General features: G+C 43.9%; 1 protein-coding gene across 5 annotated transcripts in view; it reads left to right on the top strand.

Moving 5' to 3' along the window:
* The window catches only part of Rbm47 (RNA binding motif protein 47), a 136,547-nt gene that overhangs the window by 92,669 nt on the left and 23,475 nt on the right, over positions 1-20,403 (top strand). For 4 of the 5 annotated variants that reach the window (XM_057772953.1, XM_057772956.1, XM_057772952.1 and 1 more), the window contains one exon: positions 18,908-19,034. The gene's annotated coding sequence lies outside the window, so the exon portion shown is untranslated. Of the gene's footprint in view, positions 1-18,907; positions 19,069-20,403 lie in introns of all 5 variants that reach the window. The other variant, XM_057772954.1, reaches the window with a different exon arrangement.

Genomic DNA, 20,403 nt, shown 5'->3' with positions numbered 1-20,403 from the left:
TGTGGTAAATGTCTTTTCAGCATTTGAAGGAGCCATCAGCAATTTGCACAGCTGGGCATCTGACAGTTCCAGCTGCAGTGTGTGTGTGGCTGTGCATCTGACAGCTGCAACAGCAGTGTGTGCACGGCTGTGCATCTGACAACTCCAGCTGCAGTGTTTGTGTGGCTGTGCACCTGACAGTTCCAGCTGCAGTGTGTGCATGGCTGTGCACCTGACAGCTCCAGCTGCAGTGTGTGCACAGCTGTGCACCTGACAGCTCCAGCTGCAGTGTGTGCATGGCTGTGCACCTGACAGTTCCAGCTGCAGTGTGTGCATGGCTGTGCACCTGACAGCTCCAGCTGCAGTGTGTGCACGGCTGTGCATCTGACAGCTCCAGCTGCAGTGTGTGCATGGCTGTGCACCTGACAGTTCCAGCTGCAGTGTGTGCACGGCTGTGCATCTGACAGCTCCAGCTGCAGTGTGTGCACGGCTGTGCACTTGACAGCTCCAGCTGCAGTGTGTGCACGGCTGTGCATCTGACAGCTCCAGCTGCAGTGTGTGCATGACTGTGCACCTGACAGCTCCAGCTGCAGTGTGTGCACGGCTGTGCACCTGACAGCTCCAGCTGCAGTGTATGAAGGTTTTGATTTCTTGTCTTGGTCAACATAGGTTGTTTTTATCTTTTAATGATAGCCATTCCGGTGGATATAGAGTAAATCTCATTGTGATCTTAATTTGCATTTCCCTGAATGACTTAACTAGCCCCGTGTGCTTCTTGGCTGTGGATGGATCTTTGGAGAAAAGTCTATGTGGTTTCTTTACCTATATTTAAATTAGTTTGTCTTTTTGTTATTAATTTATAGTAGCTCTTTACATATTGTAGATAAGCTATTATCAGAAATATGCTTTGCAAATGTTTTCTCCTATTTTATAGCCTGTCTTTTTAATTAGTTACTTGGGGTTTTTTGTTTCACCTGTTTTGTTTTTTGCCTTCAACACAAGGCCTTGAATTAGTGCTGTACTACTGAGCTACAACTCCCAGCCCACAGTTTTTATATGTATATATTTATGGGGGTCCGGGGTACGTGTCACCTCACTTGTTTGGAGGTTGGAGGACAACTTTCAGGAGCTGATTCTCCCCTTTAGTCATCATGCTATTGCTATTTCTTACTTTAGATTGTTTATTGAGTGTGTGCACATGCAGTTGGTGGTGGTGTGGGGTTGGTTTTGTGTCCTGCACAGAGCGTTGAACACACTGGTTTTCTTCCTGTGTCGGGCACTTCATCTATCTATAGTTTTACTTCTGCGTTTCCTCTGGATATAACCTGTGTTTCTTTTCTTTGCCTAATTGCCTTGGTTGGGGCATCCAGTACAGTGTGGAATAAAATGCATTTTTCTCATCTTGTTCCTGATATTGGGGAGGTGGGGTGAGTCTTTTACAATGAAACTGTGGGTTGTAAGATTTTATTTTGTTTTTAATCAGATGGCAGAAGTTTCTTATGTTGTAGTTTACTGATTATTTGAGTTATGAAAGTTTGTTGATTGTATCACGCTTCTCTATGTCTGGTTAGATAATACTGTAGTTCTATCTTTGGTATTGTGTGTTTTCGTTGGTTGATATTTTTCATCTGGTAAACCCATGGGATAAATCATGCTTGGTCATGGTGCATAATACTTTTTAAAAATTGGTTTGACTTTGATTATTTTTTTTAATTTTTTTTTGTGTGTGTGTGTTGTGTGTAAGTCAGAGAGGACAAGCTAAAGAGCTAAAGATGCTAGTTTTTTCCTTCCAACATATGGGTTCTGGGAACAAACACAGGGTGCCAGGCCTTTTGCCCATTCAGTCACCATGCCAGCCCTTTTTGTTGGGTTGATGGTCTCACGTAGCTTAAGCTGGCCTTGAACTCTTGATCCGCCTGCCTTGTATGAGTTACTTTTCACTGTGATGATATTGAAACCAAAGGCAACTTAAGGAAGAGTTTATTTTGCTTTATGGTTCTAGAGGGAGAGTGCATGATTCCAGGGCAGCCAGCAGCAGTTAGCCGGAACGGGACCCTGGCTGATCTCAGGTGTCTGGAGATGCCAGATGAGGGTAGAGATCTCCTGGAGCTGAAATTGCAGGGGCCTTGTGAGCTGCTTGTTATGGGTTCTGGGAGCCGAATTTGAGTCTTCCAGAAGAGCATCAAGCGATCCCACCTCCTGAGCCAACTCTCAGAACATCTCCAGATGTTCTAGGTTCTTAATTTCAGGTTATGAATTAACTGGCATACACTAGTAGGTTGAGTTTTCTCTCTTGTCATTTTAGCTACATGTCTGTCAATGTTGTTATTTCAAAACAAAAACAAAAAATAAATAAAAATCCACTAACTTTTGAATTTCGTTAATTTCATTGTTTTTCTTCCGTCTTTGTGTTTTTTAGTCGTTTGAAAATTTTGTGTGAGTTTTCACCGGATTCCCTTGTCCCCCTCCCCACTCCTCCCAGATCCTCCCCTCCTTCACTACCCAACCAACCTTGTGCCTTTTTTTCTTTTTTTCTTACTTTTTTTTTTTTTTTTTTTTTTTTTGGTTTTTCGAGACAGGGTTTCTCTGTGGTTTTGGAGCCTGTCCTGGAACTAGCTCTTGTAGACCAGGCTGGTCTCGAACTCCCAGAGATCCGCCTGCCTCTGCCTCCCGAGTGCTGGGATTAAAGGCGTGCGCCACCACCGCCCGGCTTCTTTTTATTTTTTCTTACTTTTTTTTAACCACCTTTTTTTCTTGTTTACCACTCATCAAGCTCTGTCTGTGCTGTGCTATATTCATGGACGTGCGACCTTCACCTGGAGCTTGACGTTTGGGGTTGATAAGGTCTTACTGGGCACCCTTGGTTGGCCTGATACTTGCTGTTATGCCCAGGGTGCCCTTTAACTCCCAAAAGTCTTTGCCTTCACCTCCCAAGTGCTGGAATTACAGGTATGTGCCTCAGAGCCCAGCTTTTTTTGCTTTTCTAACCACTTTTATTTCCACTTTGATCTTTACTTCCATGTGAGGCTCATGGTCTGCTTGCCCTTCTCTTTCTGTTTTCTGAAAGCAGAAGGTTAGGTCATCACCGACCCCATTGCTGTCTTCACTCCCCATTGCAGGAGTCTGGGTATGAACGACCGTTGCTAACGCTGAGTGGGAGCCTGCAGACTTCCCTGTACAGACAAGCGGCACACAGAGGACTTGGCCCATTGTCCTCTCACTCCGCTGTGATGGAGTCCATGCGGCTTAGTGGTCCTAGGACCAAAGCCTAGGTTCTGGGGTCTTGTTGACTGGGTGAGAGTTCTCTGTCTGCCACCTACAACTGGGAGACATTGAGCAGAGCATCTAAGTCCTTCCGTGTGTTCTATTTATAGAATAAGACGGTCACTATGGGGGTCATTGTGGGGGTTAGACATTAAGCCCAAAGTTGGCAGCGGCTAAATGCCTACTGTTGCCTAGCTGTCCCTAACTTAATGGCACTGCACTAACACAAGCCGATGATGAGCTGACACCACAGGTAGCTACCGAGTGTGGAGTTGTGTTTCCATTGGCTGCTTCATCTCGGTCACCGCCCTTGATGTTCCTTTACGGCCTGGCTGAGACGCCTTTCCAGCTGCAGCCTGGCCGCCCGCTAAGCCGCTCCGCTGCTCTTATCCTATCACCCATCCAGGGTGAAACAACGATGAACAGCAGCAGGAAATGGATTTCCCTAAACAAATCTTAAACAAGCCGAGGGGCGGGGTCCATAAATTATGAAAATGGTACTCACTGAAAAAGAAATTCTAATTTAGGTCTCCAGTACTTGGCCTTCTCTGTATAAGGCTGGCCATGCCCCTCTGAACTCACCAGCTGACATTGAAGCTCTGTTGTCTGAGAGTCCGCAGCCGGAGCTGCTCTGTGCTTTCGGGAAACGGCTTTTAAATGCATACAGTTCCATTCTCATCCCGCAGCCAATGACCATGCTATTACCACAAGGAAAATAGTGAAGGTATCTGGATTGTTCCTTATTCTGAAACCTTCAGATAAAATTAAAATGTGCCCGGGTTTGGTGAATACACATGCGATCCTGCCACTTGGGGTGATGCAGTTGGTGAGTTGAGGCCAGCCTGGGCTACATAGAGCATGCCCCTGTCTCAAAAGTCCAGAAACAAGCCAAAGAATCCATTAGTTTCAAGGTGAAAACCACCAGTTCCCTGAAGCCTGGTACGTGGATAAAGATGGGTTTTGGTTTGGAGGGTGGGATTTCCTTTCTGAAAGACTAAATTTGGAATTAAAAAGTCAAAAGTGAGTGTACTGCACTCTGGTCCACCGCTCCAGCCGCCTGGATTCACTGTCTTAGGAACAGGTACGGCTCCTACTGTATTCCCAGTGGCTGCGGCCTCACGTGTCCATGGAAACAGCGAGTATCTGAGTGTGCGCTAACTAAATGACATCTGCTTGGATGAACAGCGCCTCCCGTGAGAAGATTAATGCATGCTGTGATAGTTTCACGTTGTGTGCTCTGTGTTATTGTTCCTGTTTTTGAGACAGGACCTCACACTTTAATTTTGACATTCACTGTATAACCCAGGCTTGCTTCAAACATGTAGCCTCCCCAAGTGCTGGGTTTACTGGCAGGGTCGCTAGGCCTGGCACACATTCTTAATTTGTATAAGCAGTAACTCGTACATATTCTTTCCCACATGTCTGAGGACTTGGTGGCACACTCCAGTTCCCCACTCCTGCTCTCCTTCCCTGCTGTGTCTTTCCTCCTGGCCCTGCACAGCCCAACTTCACTGTCTATCACGCTACTGATGACCTCATTCGCTGTTTCCCCATGAGAGTGGGATTTTGGTGCTTTGCTCACTGCGGTAGCCCCAGTCCCAGTCAGACGGGAAGAGCGCTGTGGACAGAGTTGTCATCCATCACTGCTTTACCCGTTAAAGAAGTCAGTATCTTTTTTTTTTCTTTATTTTAAAATCAATCTTAAGTTTGGAGACTTTTCGCTTGGATGATAAATTTAGTTTCTTTTGGTCAGATTTTGAGATCGAGTCTCATGTAGCCCAGGCTGACTTTGACTCCCTTTGTAGCCCAGGATGGCCTTGAACTCCTGATGCTCCTGTCTTCACCCTACAAGCACTTAGACTCCAGGGATGTGCTACGGTGTTGCCTAGATTTTGTCCATTAGACACACACTTGAGTTGCCTGAGAAGAGGGACCCTCAATGGTAGGAATCACCTCCATCAGATTGGCCTGTGGGTCTTTTCTTAATGACTATCCTAAGTTATTTTTTTTTTCTCTTTCTGTGAAGAGACACCACGGCCAAGGCAACTTACAAAAAAAGCGTTTGATTGGGGGCTTACAGTTTCAGCGGGTTATCAGTTCATTTTCACGATCATGGCAGGGAGTGTGGCAGGAGCCACGCAGGCAAGCATGGTGCCAGAAGAGTGGCTGAGAGCTGGCATCTAATCCACAAGTATGAGGAGAGCGGAGAAGAGAGGAGAGACAGCTAACTGGGAATGGTGCGGGCTTTTGAAACCTCACAATCCACCCTGAAGTGACCACTGTCCCCCTAGGCCACGCGGTCTCCCAAGACCACACCTAATTCTCCCTAAACAGTTCCACCAATTGGGGATTGAACTTTATTCAAATCTATGAGCCTGTGGGGGCCAGTCTCATTCACACCACCGCAATGATGTGGAAAACCCAACCCAGTGTGGGCTGTGCCACTTCTGGGCTGGTGGTCCTGGCTTGTATAAGAAAATAGGCTGAGCAAGCAAGCACGGAGAGCATCCCAGTAAGTAGCATCCCTCCGTGGTCCCTGCTTCAGATCCCGCTTCCGGATTCTACTTGAGTTCTTGCCTGCACCTCCCACCCTCAGGCTTCCCTCAGCAATGGACTGTGATGCAGAAGTGTAAGCCAAACAAGCCCTCCCTCCCCAAGTTAGTTTTGGCTGTGGTGTTTATCTCAACCACAGAGAGCAAACTAGAACAGCTACCATGCCCAGCTTGGGTTTAAGTTTTTGTAAATCCACGCAGTGCAATGAAGTAGTTTAGAGAATCATCTTTGGGACTAAAGCTCACCTCTGTGCTTTTGTTTGCTTGTTTGTTTGTTTGTTTGGTTAGTAGGTCAGCCAGTCAGTTTTTAACCTTGGTGTGCTGAGGCTCCAAACCAGGCTGTTGACCGTGCTAGGCGAGCACCATGCCGCTGAGCTAACCCCCTGACCCCCATTTTTAAATTTGAAGCTGAAATACCTCAGGGCTTTCCTCCAGCATATACTGCATTCTGTGCTGAGTTGTGCTTTAGTTCAGTTTTTAACTTCGGGAAGAATACTATGGGGCCTTTGTTCATTCCGGTCTGTGGGAACTTCTGAATATTCCTTCTCCTTTCCTACAGGTTATAATTAGCTTTGTGACCAACTGCTGCTAGCACTATTAACACAGCTTTGTGGCTTCAGTGCCAATGTTTGGTACGGAGTACCACTTCATGCATGCGATGTATGAAGTGTGTGCATGTGTTCAGTGTGTGCATGCGTGCGTGCTTGTGAGCAATTTCTTCCTCTTATACTTTAGTCATGCGTTGATATAGGCAGTAATTTCAGCAAAGTTTTTGGAAATCAAAGTAGTACCAAATGGACTGATGAGGTAGGTGGCCTAGTGGCTAAAGGCGCGGGCCACCAAGCTTGATGTCCTGAGACCCCTGGAAACCTCAGGGCGGAAGACGAGAACTTACTTCTGCAAGTTATCCCCTGATCTCCACACATTCATGCCCCCCTACCGAAAATAATTAAATATTGCCAAATGTATTTCTAGAAACAGTATATTAGTGTTATATGTAAAAGCAAATGCCTACTGGCAAGGTCTTTCCATTGGTCCTCTTTTAACCCATAGATGAATTAAAATTTAAAAATCATTCTATCTTTGTAGTGTTTGATTTGGCCTGATCAGATACCCCCTGTATTTCAAACAGTCTTTGAAGGGCTGGGAATTGCAGAAAGTCCCGTGTTCAGTCCTCACTGAATGTGGTGGTACACACCTATGTCCTGGCGCTTGGAAGACAGAGAAAGAGCACACACCTATGTCCTGGCGCTTGGAAGACAGAGAGCACACACCTGTGTCCTGGCGCTTGGAAGACAGAGAGAAAGCACACATCTGTGTCCTAGAGCTTGGAAGACAGAGAGAGAGCACACACCTATGTTCTAGTGCTTGGAAGACAGAGAGAGAGCACACATCTGTGTCCTAGCGCTTGGAAGACAGAGAGAGAGGCATCAGGAGTTCATCTTCAGCTACACAGACAGTCTGGAGACAGCTTTGGACATATTAAACCCAGTCTCAGAGAAACAACAAAGGCTAAAGCGCTTGCCACCAAGCCTGCCGACCCAAGTTCAAGTCCCAGGATCCACATAAACATCACAGAGAGAATAAGTTCAATAAATTTGTCGGGGCTGGAGAAATGGCTCAGAGGTTAAGAGCATTGCCTCCTATTCCAAAGGTTCTGAGTTCAATTTCCAGCAACCACATGGTGGCTCACAACCATCTATAATGGGGTCTGGTGTTCCCTTCTGGCCTGCAGGCATACACACAGACAGAATATTGTATGCATAATAAATAAATAAATATAAAAAAAGAAAAATAAATAAATTTGTCCCCTCACAACCCCCCACCACACGACTCACACATGTATCATACCTGTACACCCCATAATAAATTTTAAAAAGCCCGAAATAAATAAAAATAACCCATGTAACTTTATAGCATGTCTCTGCCTCCCCTCCCCAGTCTAGGCTCAGTTTTGTTTCTTTCCTCTCCATAACCAAGTCTATCCACCCTGTGCTTTGGCACACGTTTGTGTGGTTTCCTCCTATTTAGACTCTAAAGCCAAAGTGCTTTGTAGCAGCTGAGGACCACTTCTTCAGAAGGGCCTAACTGCTTGCTGCAAGCCAATTGGATCCAGACTGGCTCGCAATACCATGGCCTCTGAGAGACCCTTGCACGTTTTTAATGCATTTTCTCTCCTGGAGGGCTGCGTGGAGCAGGAGAACAATGCTCACAAGAATGAGAGAGCTAACTTCTGCTTTTTTCTGTGTTTTTTTCCCCCTATATTGTTTGAGTTTATTAAAGCCACTTTGCTCAGAGTCAGAGCACGAGGATTTGGCTTATTTTCGTGTTGAAGGCAGACTATAATTGGCGTCATAATTACTGCTTTTAAGTATTCTGTGAGAATCACTTGGTCCCACCGCCTAACTAGCTCTTTTATTTCTGAACTCCAGCGCCCTGCACTTGCTGAGAAAGCGCTCCAGGTTGACTCAGGCCCCACCCTACCATCAAACTTGCCATCCTTAAATGTTTTTCCCAAAGTTTTGTATTTTAAAGTTAGTGTTTATTTTAATGTGCTTATGCATAAATATGCACATTCTCACTTTTTAAAAAACCCCTCCAAACATGAAATACGATCTAATGTTCCAAACACCCTGTAAGCACAGGACTTTTTCTTACAAGGTATACTGTTTTTTAAAGATGTATTTATTTTCGTTTATGTTTAAATGTGTTTTGCAACGTATGTATGTCTTTTATAACACGTGCATGCAATGCTCACAGGAGCCAGAAGGGGGCATCAGATCCTCTGGAGCTGAAGGTAGGGTTGTGAGCCTTCTTATAGATGCTGAGAATTTAGCCCTGGTCTTCTACACGGACAAGTGCCCTTAACTGCTAAGCCATCTGTCTGACCCCAAGGTGCTCTTACATAAAAGCAAATTCTGAGTCTAAGTCTCAGTGAGTAAATGTGCCTGCCACCAAGCCTTCTAACCTGAGTTTAATTCCTGGGACCCACATGGTAGAAGGCACTAACTGACTCCTATGAGTTGCCCTCTGACCTCCGCATGCCCACTGAGGCACATGAGACACCCTAAATAAATAAGTGTTAAGAAAAAAAAATCAAATTTCTCAGTCCTATTTGTTGTTAAAAATTTTGTTTAAAATATATTTTTTAATATACTGATTTACTAACTAAGGAACTTTTGGTTTTCCCTTTGGTTAGCCTAGAAATTTGGTTTCATGTAATAGTTGACATTTTATAATCTTAGATTTGTTTTGAATTTTGACTATTTTTATTTATTTTTTCGTAATATTTTCGTTGACTATTTGGGAATTTCACACTATGTACCCCGATCATTCTCACTTCTCAGTCCTCCCAGGCCCGCCCCCCACCCTTGTGACCTCTCCCTGCTAAACAAAAATGAAAAAACAAACAAAAGAAAAAAACATGAGTCCAGTTTGTGCGCCTGGGTACTCACCCGAGCATGAGGATTTTGACCTTTTATTAAGTTACTAATCTTTCTCAGTATTGATCACTTTATATAGGAGCAATAAAATTTCCTTTATAAAATAGGGATAGAAGAATAAACCAAATGCAGACTTGTCCCCCTGGACTTTTGATCTCCCACACTGTCCACTCAAAACTGTCGTAAATGCAGTGAACTGGGCAGAGGCACAGTAACCTCTAAGGGAAAACCTGCAGTCACAGCTTAGTTGGTATTTTAGGACGTGGCCTCCTGACCTCAGGCTGGCCTTGAACTCCTGACTCCACCACCTCCCCAGTGCTGGCCTTGTTGAGAGCACTTCCCTGCACGCAGCTTCCCTGTTCACACCTGAGGACTCTACCCAGGGCCCTGAGCGTGCTGCGCTCATATACAGGGCCACTGCTCTGTGCCCAAAGGCTGCATTAGGAAGAGAGACAGGTTTTCATTTCTTTTTTTTTTTTTAATATTCTTATGGTTTATTTAACTTTATTTTATGTGTGTGAAGGTGTCAGATCCCCAGTAACTGGATCTTCAGACAGTTGTGAGCTGCCATGTGGGTGCTGGGTATTGAACCCCGGGTCCACTGTGCCGTCTCGCCAGTCCCCAGGTTTTCATTTCTTTATTGGAGCTCATCTTCATCCACGTTTGGAGAGTGCTGGATGTCACATGGGTGCCAAGAGCCCTCTCAGTTTCTCCTCTCCCTCCTTCTCTGATGTCCTAACTCCACTTGCAGAGGGAGTTTGGATTTTTGCAGTTCCATCTCTTGGTCCCTCTAGACGAAGGGGCTCATTTCACCAGCCTCTTTGTCTTTCTGTGCCCCCACTACTTGTCTCGGTCACTCTATTTCAGCTTCAAATTAATAAACAAAATAAAAGGAGGGTTTAGTTCATGTGGGATTTTTGCCTCTTTTTCTATCACATTTATAAATACGATTTTTGGTAGTGATTGGTTGAGATAAAGTGCCCAGTATCCAAGGTTATCTACCTGAGATAAGATAAAGGCGGGGTGGAGGGAAAGCAATGTTTGCTAAAAATACCGCATTTCCCAGAAGCCTCTTCTTTGTCTAAGACTTTGAGGCCGCCTTGCTCGATGAAGCAGACTGGCCTTGAATCGTTGAGCCTCTTACGTCAGCCTCCCAAGTTCTGGGATTCGAACTGTGTGTTACCTTGTCCAGTGTCCCAGAGACAGTGTCATTTTTAAGTGCTTTCTACTTTGCCAGAAACCTTTCTGCTCACTTAAACGTATTTATTTATTTAATCCACACGCGCCCTGTGTGAGGTAGGAATTACTATGGAGCAAGGGCACGGGCGCACGGGCACACACACACACACACACACACACACACACACACGATTCTCCGAAGGGTGACTGGAAAGAAAATCATTGGTTTCCTTTTAGTCGTGATTGGAGCTTGGGTGAAATCTTTCAGTTAAATTTCTTTTCTATGAAATACCAGTGTCTCTGTTGCCTTGGACTTTCCCCAATTTCCTTTTGGTCGGAGTAGGTTTCTTTCGCACTAATTTCCATATGGTTATTAAGCATTCCACGTGACAGCTGTGACCCCTCCCTGCCTTCTGAGCCCCACCTTCAAACTCACTCCAAATGTCCTTAGCAAATGACTCCCAAAGCCCAAACCCATTGGCCAGTGAAGAACCAGGAACCAGGTAGAGCAGAGTCACGTTGCTCCTGGAGTTAGGGACAAAGGTTACTGAAGCCTGGCTGTGGTGACAATGAGCCTGTGCGTCCAGATTTCAAGACTGGAAAGGTAGGGAAACCTTACTTATTTCCATTGAGGTATGAAGAAGGTGGTTGTGGTCACATAAGGCAATTTATTATTAGGTTTACCAAACAATCTGTTTTGGCTTTGTTTTAATTAACAGTGGTATATACATCTTAAGTTCTTAAGAATCTTAAACACTATCTCATTTGCCTTACTGTTGGTAAAACTCCAGCTTTCTAGTTATGGGTGGGATTTGAAAAGCATTCTTTAGTTTTACAGCTTTTTTTACTTCATATACTTGATAAAAATCTAGGTCTTCACAAATATATAATTATAATTGGCAATTTAAACCATATAGTATAAGCAATAATTTGTCTCAGTCTTTAGAGAAGAAAGTACGATAACTAAACATAGGAATTAGCATTATGATAATATATAAAACTGTACCAGTGATATTTCCTCTTGTTTGAGTCACTTTTTTCAAACTGTCAGTTAAGTTTAAGAAATGAAATTATTTAACTGTAGACGCTATGCTTTTTTTACTTTAATACTTTCTATACTTTATGGGTCCATTCTAATATTAATCACGACTGGAAAAGCAGAATCCTTTTTCACCTTTCTACCTTAAAATGAAGCAATTTGGATAGCACTTAAAGTGAAAGCTAACCGTCAAGAAGAACATCTTTCTGGTCATAATGAGCCCTCCTCCACCATCACGGGAAGAAGCTCTTCACTGTGATCAGTCAGTAGGGGCTCAGAGTGCCCGCGAGTTCATTCATCAGCCCTTAGTGTCAGCCTTGTTCATGGCTACTGTATTGTCAGTGTCAAAGGTATACTTGTCTGTAATATTTGTAACTGGTTTTCCACGACTACTTTGTTCGGAAAGTGGCTCAAAGTGGGTTTGTATTTTGTAACATGATGGTGCATTAATCTAAAATAGGCTGAGGCATTGTGCTGTTCGATAAGAACATTACAAAAGCATTTAATGTGTTATTTTTGTCTAATTTGTAAAGAGAATACTAGTGTGCTTATCACTGGATATTAAAGGTGTGTGTGTTCATGCCATGGTGCCCTGTATACATCAGAGGACAACTTCAATGGCGTTGGTTCTCTCCTGCCTCTACTTGGGCTCTGGAGATCAGGGCTCTGGAGGTCAGCCAGATGTCAGGGTCGTGAAGCAAGTGCTCTACCTAAGGAGCCTTCTTTCTGGCCCCAGATTCCCCTTTTCTTGGTTCAATGTATTTATTTAAAGATGTTTTCATTATAAAATATCCTATTTTTTACAAGGTTCGCTCGAAATGCCGTGTTTGTTTTGTTTTTTGTTTTTTTTTTTTGAAGCTCGCTCTAAACGTTGCCTTCAGTGACTCAGCTCTGGTTCTCACTGATCTTTCAGGGATCAGGCTTGGGGGCAGGGCCAGCAACAGTTACAGTGTTAACTATTTACCTGGCTTTGGCTAATACTTGGTAACCATCCTCTCCCTGTTTCTCAACCTCAAGCTGAGGTTCCGAAGGTTCAGATGAACCTCGCAGATCATAGGTCAGACACAGATTGCTGCAGTTTGGAGCTGAATTCTGCCAATACGACAGAATTTCACAGCTATGGATTGCTCGCTTCCAGTCCTGCACACGGGCCGGGCTGGGCGGTTAACAGTGTAATCTGTACGAGTCAGCCTTTGGCCCCCACGTTTAATAAGTAACTAGCTGGTGCCTTAGGTTTCACTGGTACAAGGTGCATGTTATAAAAAGGGTCAGATGTCAGCGTGCAAAGACGAAGGAGGTGGGAGGTGACAGTCTCACAACACCACCTATGAGCTGTACCTAGAGATCCACTAGTTTGTTTAATTTCTATTTCTGTGCTATAAATTTAACATGTTCATTTTCTCGGTCTTCAAAAGATGGGTCCCTTTGTAAAACGTTAACAAGTAAGAGATGTCTGATTAGGGACTATTTAGCCAAGAAGTAAAAAGTGAAGTTGTAGACACGGCTTAATTATTTCATGGGATCTTTTTCTCAAAATATTTCCAAAATGTGATGGTATTTTAACAATTAGGGAACAAACCAGGTGATATGGTGCATGTCTTTAATCCCAGCACTCGGGAGGCAGAGGCAGGGAGATTTCTGTGATTTTGAGGCCAGTCTGGTCTACAAGAGCTAGTTCCAGGACAGCTAGGACTGTTACACAGAGAAACCCTGTCTCAGAAAGAAAAAAAAAAAGAATTTAGGGAACAAGAGGTGTAATTCCAGCACTCTAAAAACTGAGGCAAGATTGCCAAGATTTGGGTCAACCTGGGCTACGGGGTGAGGCCCACCTTTAAAAAAGAGGAATGAATTGGATTATCTTGCCTTGATCTTTTAGAGGTTAGAGTTCATGATTGACGGGCCTTGTTGATTTGGGCCTGTGATGAGGACACATGGCATGGTGGATCCAAGCTGCTTCCCTCAATACCAGGAAGTATAAAGATAGGGCCTAGGACCCCACCATCTCTGTCAGGGCACTCTCAAACAGTCCAAGACTCCCCATGAGGTCCTACCTCTTACTAACTACCCTCCGATCCTCTCACATGTGAGCCTTTGGGGAAACACTGACTATCTAAACCATAGCGCTCTCTCTCTCTCTCTCTCTCTCTCTCTCTCTCTCTCTCTCTCTCTCTCTCTCTCTCTCTCTCTCTTCCCAATTGGAATTTTCAGCTCTCCCATCCCGGACCAATTGGACTCCCTCAGAGAACACACTAATTTAGAGCTCAGGCTCTGGTCTCCGACCCTCCACATTCGAATCTCAGTGTTGCCATAGTCTTTGGTCAGCCTCTCTGTGCTGGTTCTCTGACTCCCCAAAGAGTAGGAGCATAGTTCTTGCTTCCTTATTGTAGCAGCAAGTAAGATGATGTCGCACAAGGGATGCTTAACACAATACTGATGTACAATGAGGATTCAAGGACTGAGCCGCTGCTGTCGTCATTGGCTCCTAGCTGCTGACTTAGCCTTGCCCACCCTCCATTCCATCCCAGCTTGCCTTCCCCTGGGTTCTTCATTTCAGGAAAGGTAGACACAGACGTGTATGTTGGATAAGGTAATAATGTGAGAGGTCTCAAGCAGCGTTCTTCTAACTATCAGGCAGAAGGGTGCTTTAAAATGCCCGGTCCAGCTCTACCACTCTTTGGAGGCTGTGTTTCCTTAGCTAATTGCTAAATCCAAACCTCTAATTTCCCTTGCAAGCTCTTTTTGTGCTTCCAAGCAGTGAGAAACATTTGAGACTTAAAATAAGTTCATAAATAATGCTATACGGATAGGTTGGATTTTATCCTTGGGGGGGATATGCATTACAAAATTGTTATATTTACTGATTTCAAATTTTGCAAAAATGCCAGATGTGAAATGTTTCCTTGAATTTACTCATTCTGTTTCTTTATTATTATCAAATATAGTGGCTTTTGGATTAAAACATGATTTTTAACTACCAGTGACAATGTTAAGTACTTAGCATTTAAAAAAGTCACAGTGACATCTCACGGTAATTAAACACCTGCTCTGTCTAGATGTGAGTCAGACCAGACTCTGCCCTGGTAAAGTTTTAACTTAGCTGAAGATGAGAGTGGTTCTAACAGTTATTGTAAGCTTAAACCATATGCCAAAATTCTGCCATGTTTGTTCTCAATGTGGCAATTTCCTATGTATCAGGAAGAATGTTAGATAACACGGTGGGCACAAGTCTCAGGAGCCTTTCCAGTCTGCTTCACTGGAGGAGGGAAGTTGAAATTCAGCCTGGCCAGGCAGAGAGGGTCTGAGGGGATCTGAAGCACCAGGAATGATCTGTAAGGGAAACTGAGGCATGACATGAAGCTGGGTGAGGAGTGAGGCTCTTCACATCTTGGGAGGATATCGACTTTATTCTAAAGATAGCACCAAGAGGCTGATGGGACCGAGTGGTGTGGGTTTAAAGGCCACTGTCTGCTGTGAGAGCTGGAATCACAGTGGGCAGCAGAGAGCAGGATAAAGGCCGCCCAGGAAGCTACAGAAGCTAAGGGCTGGCCGTTTGCAGTATGCTTCCAAATGTAAGAGCTTTAATTCATGTAATGATACTCAAGTTCGGGAAACACCCGAGAAGGCGGAGGCCTGGACCATTGAGACCATGTCCGAGGTCCAGCAGTGCAAGAAGCCCAGTGGCCGGCAGAAATCTGACGGCTGACCTGCACTGTTCCATGTACTTTCTCCTCAAGAGTGGGCAAGTGATTTATCTTAAGACGGAATCTGTTTCCAATAAAAAGTATTCCTGCCCGGCAGTAGCACACACCTACAAACACAGTACTGGGAGCTAAGGCAAAACTATCAGGCCTTCCAGGTCGTCTTGAGCTTTGTCCTGAGTTTGAGACTAACCTGGGCTACATAAGCTGCTCCAGTCTTACAAAATGAAAGACATAAGTGATTGCTACTAATTCATTTTAATTACTAGATAAAGTAGCATATTTCTTTATGACATTATCCACACCTGGTTTGGCTTGATTCTCACCCCTCCACCACACACACTCCGTTCTGTTGTCCCCCCACTCTGTTTCTCCTGCCCCTTTCTCTACAACGTTCTCTTATCCTCCCCCATCTCCCTGAAAAATCTCATTTCTCCCTCTATGCTCACGAGCTCCTTAGTCGTTTCTTGGCCTCTGCTCACACTTACACCCCCCTAAGTACATGTCTCTAGAAGCTGGTGGAGAGTAGGGGTGGGAATCTTAATTTTAGCCTCAGCTTGTGACTGAGGGTTGAAGCAGCGCAGGTCTTGACTTTAGACTGAGATTTTTTTTTATTAGTTTGTAAGATTGTTGGTTTGTTTGAATATTAGTGTATCATGCCTCATTCCAAAAAGTGAATTTGAAACGACTTTAAAGACCACATGCACAGAGGGCTGGAGAGACGGCTCATCATCTAATGCTTTTGTAGAGGACATGGAGTCGGTTCCCAGCACCGATGTCACCACCCACAACCATCTCTGATTGGAGTTCTCATAGTTCCAATGCCCTCTTCTGGCCTCTTTGAGTACTGCATGGGCATGATGCCCCTATTTACTGCAACAAACTCATAAAATGAAAAAAATAAGAATGAAATCTTTTAAAGAGAAGTTTTTTTAAAAAAAAAAAAAAAGAAAGGAAAAGGACAGAGTTGTAAAGTTTTTGTTTGTTTGGTTGGGTTTTTTCTTTTTTTTTGTTGTCGTTTTTGCTTTACTGTGTGAGACTTCGCTGTAGCTCCGCAGATAACTGTTCTTGCTGACTGCTGCAAGCCTGCTGCTGGAGTTCAGTTCATAGACCTTACATGGAGGTGGAAGGAGAGAATTCTACAAAGAACCGCACATATGTACATCATACACACACACACACACACACAGATGATAGTAGCAATAGTAACAATAATTAATAATAATAAAAATACTTAAAGAATCCCAGTGTGGCATCCAGGCACAGTGGTTTATATCTATAATTATATTTTATATCGATATATTTTTCACATTCATGAGTATAAGGCAGAGGGTTTATTACGGATGCCAGGCCTGGCATATGGTGTAATAACTTGTCTCCAGAACAAAATCCAACTAACCACTGCCACCAAAACCAACAAGCTATGTGTACTCTGACCAAATACAGAAAGAATATGAGCTGAAATGAAGTCAGGGTAGACAGCAAAAATGGTGACATCCGGCATCAGCCGAAGATCCCACCTCGTTTGCTGGAAGCCCCAAGCAGCTCCGATTCTTACTCCAGAAAGAGAGAGAGAAAGAAAGAAAAGAAAGAAAGAAAAGAAAGAAAGAAAGAAAGAAAGAAAGAAAGAAAGAAAGAAAGAAAGAAAGAAAGAAAGGGAAGGAAGGAAGGAAGGAAAGAAGGAAGGAAGATGGATGTATAAAGCCAAGCTTGTGGGTTTTATTTGAAGATCTTTGTGAGCAATTGGAATAGCAAATACTGAAGTTTTTATGAAATGAATTCTATTTAGATTCATTGTAGAAAGTCTGAATTTTCTGGAAGTATACAATTGAGCCTACATGTTATACTTTAAGGGATTTTCTGACTTAAATAGCTATGACCACCCCTCAGTGAGCCTTCTTTCCCTAAAGCACAGCATAAAACCGTGAACCCCAAGTTTCAGTATACATTAATAGTTTGATTTCAGATTACAGAGTTTGTGTCCACTTCTGAGATATTGCCTTGCTAAGGGGGCCCTTTTACTATTATGGAAGTGGGAGCCCTCAAAGTTCTGTGAAGATATCTGGACTTCATAAATATTTCCAGTGAAAGATCTCAGGAGAGCTTGGCATTGGAGTCCACATTTTATTCTGTTGTCTTGACGCTGCAACTAATTTAAGACAGGGCTTATAATTTACACTTTAATTTCCAAGGTTTTATCAAACTGGGATGTTGGATTGGTTGTTATCCATCATGCAACACCCGGGGCCATGTTTTTCAGGAGGGTAAAGACTGTGCATTGAGAGGTCACGTGTTAAACATCCGCTACCCTCCAATTTTAGTGTGGCCTTTTCCTCTTTGAGAAAACCCTTGTTGCTTCAGATTTGACTTGGGGTCCTGCTGAGGTTGTCACTTGTGTTCTTGTAAAGCCATGGCTCCTACAGAACACCAGCCATTCCAATCGAAATGTGGTTAAACAATTTTGCATTTTAACTGACTTTAGAGGCCAGTCAATCAATCCAGAAGATCCCAAACTGTTCTCTGCAGAGCTCTAAAGGTCCTCCAATGTCCCCATGAATTCCCTGGCTCTTGTTTTCTAGGTTTTGTGTCTTTATTTAGCTTATTTTTTGGTGGAAGAATGCATTATACAACCAAAAATTCAACAAATAAATAAATATATAACCCCAAAACAAACAACAGTGACAAACACAGCTCTTCAAAACCTGGCAATTGAACTGTATTTTGCACTTGCACACAAGTGAAAGGCTGCGCGATGGAGGTGAAGACAATGGCGGGTCAAGGCAGTGGTGGCTTGTGCCTGTAATCCCTGCGCTTTAGATGAAGAGGCAGGAGGATGCACATTTCAGGCCATTCTGGGATAGATAGCATGCCTCAGTCTGTCTCAGAACACACATACACCAGGATATGCTCATAATGGAGTTAAAAGTCTCACCTAGCTTCCAGTTCGTGTTACAATTGTAGCGCCATACTGCATTTAGAAATGTGACCATAAGCCATTTGGATCTTCAGGTAGCTTGAGTGGGTCTGTCGGTGGTTGTAAAGGCTGGATAGGGTGTATCTCCTCCAGGCATGGAGTAAAGGAAAGATATACTGTGATACTCTGTACTTTGAACAGTGTTTAACTGGAGCTTTACGTCCCCTTCACTTGAATATTTTTGTACTGTGGCTTCCACGATTAACCTAAAACCAGAACTAGTACTTCTCATTTCTCACAACCCTCGCCTTGAAAGGAAACATCCTCGAAAGTCTTGACTGACTTCAGGACAGAGTAAGCACCGCTCATTGGAGGTGGATCACGAGCGCCTTGTTTCCGTGGTTGTGCGGACCTGCTATGGGATGCAGTCGGGCAGGAGTGATGGTTTGTTAATGGGGGCAGCATTGCGCCACAGAGCAGGGGCAAGGCACCAGCTAGGTATGTGTCTATCAGGAGGCGTGTCTCTTTTGGGCTGCATCTGTACTCTTCTTAAGCAGTATGCATGTCTCTAAGTCGTAGCTACTCCAAAGGTCAAAACACACCACGTGAAAGAAATTGGTAACACTCCTGTCGCAATTTTCCACTTCTTCCAGGGTCAGATAATGAGTTATATTTCTTGCTTTCTTGAGAACATAAGAGTAATGGTTTCTTGAGTAACTGGAGCAGTGACCGTTTATTTTCTGAAGAAAACCTCCTTGATTTCCAGGCACATGTGAAACCGACATTGAAACAGAGCAAAACGAAACATTCTCTAACATCTTTTTTCTTCAACCCTTTAGGATTTGTCTCAAAGGACTCTTCAAGAACTGAATAGAGAAACCCCAAGCAAGCTGCCCGAATCGGCCTGCATTCCCCTGTTCTGCCTTCCGTAGAAAGAACCAGGAGCGGTTGAATTGGTGACATTTAGTGAGTGCACTTCCTGGAATCCTTTCCTTCTTAAGTAAGAACACAGTTTCCCTTCCTATCAAACAGCACATCTGCTGTCAGTTACCATAGGCCTGATGTGTGTTTACACTGTGAATTAGTGTGCGTTACACGTGATGGTGGGTCACTCTGAGGCTGCGCTACAGATCCTTATTTCTTTGTACATGTCATATCTTTGTGGCTTGAGAGGACATATCTTCTCCTGTTTGCCTCTTGGAAGAGACAGAGAGTCATTCAGGCTGCTTACTGTCTGCTTCTGACTTCTCAGAGGGCATTAACATTTTCTTCCTTCCTTCCTCCCTTCCTTCTTTTCCTTCCTTCCTTCCTTCCTTCCTTCCTTCCTTCCTTCCTTCCTTCCTTCCTTCCTTCCTCCCTTCCTCTTTCTGTCCTCCCTTCTTTTCCTTCATTCCCTCCCTCTCTCCCTCTCTCTCCCCCTCCCTCTCTTTTTCTTTCTTTTTCTTCTTGCTTTGCTTCTTTGTGTGTTTTTGAGACAGTCTCTTGTTGTTCAAGATAACTTTGAACCCTTGATCCTCCTGCCTCCACCAGGCAAGTACTGGGGTTACTGGTAGGCGCCACCACAGCCTGCAGCCATCAGTTTTTTGACATCGTTCAATGCCTGGTACACTAGTGAGGCTCTCTGTACAAGGCAGACAGAAGATTCAGTGTGACAGTATTTGTGATTTTGGAGCCATCCTCATACCCCCTGTAAATTAGCCTTCTTAAACTGGGTGGTGGTGACCCAATCCTTTAATCCCAGCACTCGGGAGACAGAGGTAGGCGGATCTCTATGAGTTTGAGCCCAACCTGGTCTACAAGAGCTAGTTCCAGGACAGCTAGGACTGAACACAGAGAAACCCTACCTCAAAAAAAAAAAAAACAAAACAAAAAAAAAAGTGGCTTTCTTGCCTGTTATATAAAGCAGAAATAACTGTCACATCAGACTTTCCAGTTCATGACATTTTGTTCTTTCTTTTGTACCAGCTTACTTCACAAAGCATGTCTTCAGGGTTCATAGAATGTTCATTTCTTTGTAAGACTGACTGTTATTCTGTTGTAAGACACAGACCAAGTTTTTGTTCGTCTTTTATTCATCAGCAGACATCTGGGTTGCTTCTGGTTTGGGGCTGCTGTAAATGGGACTCTCACGAACATCTCTCACTCCTGCCTTTATTTTGATTGACATCTAGCAATGGGATTGGTGGATTCAAAGTATTTATAGGTTTTGTTTTTCCTGAAGCACCAACGTATTTTCCACCATGATTTTACACTGTCACCAATATTGTACGAAGAGGTCCAGTTTGTCCTTTTAACTGGCTATAGTGTGAGAGTTTGTTTGATGACTGCCATTATA

The sequence above is a fragment of the Chionomys nivalis genome, chromosome 6 (assembly GCF_950005125.1).
Source record: "Chionomys nivalis chromosome 6, mChiNiv1.1, whole genome shotgun sequence".
NCBI lineage: Eukaryota > Metazoa > Chordata > Mammalia > Rodentia > Cricetidae > Chionomys > Chionomys nivalis.
This window is presented reverse-complemented; position numbering and strand designations above follow the sequence as displayed.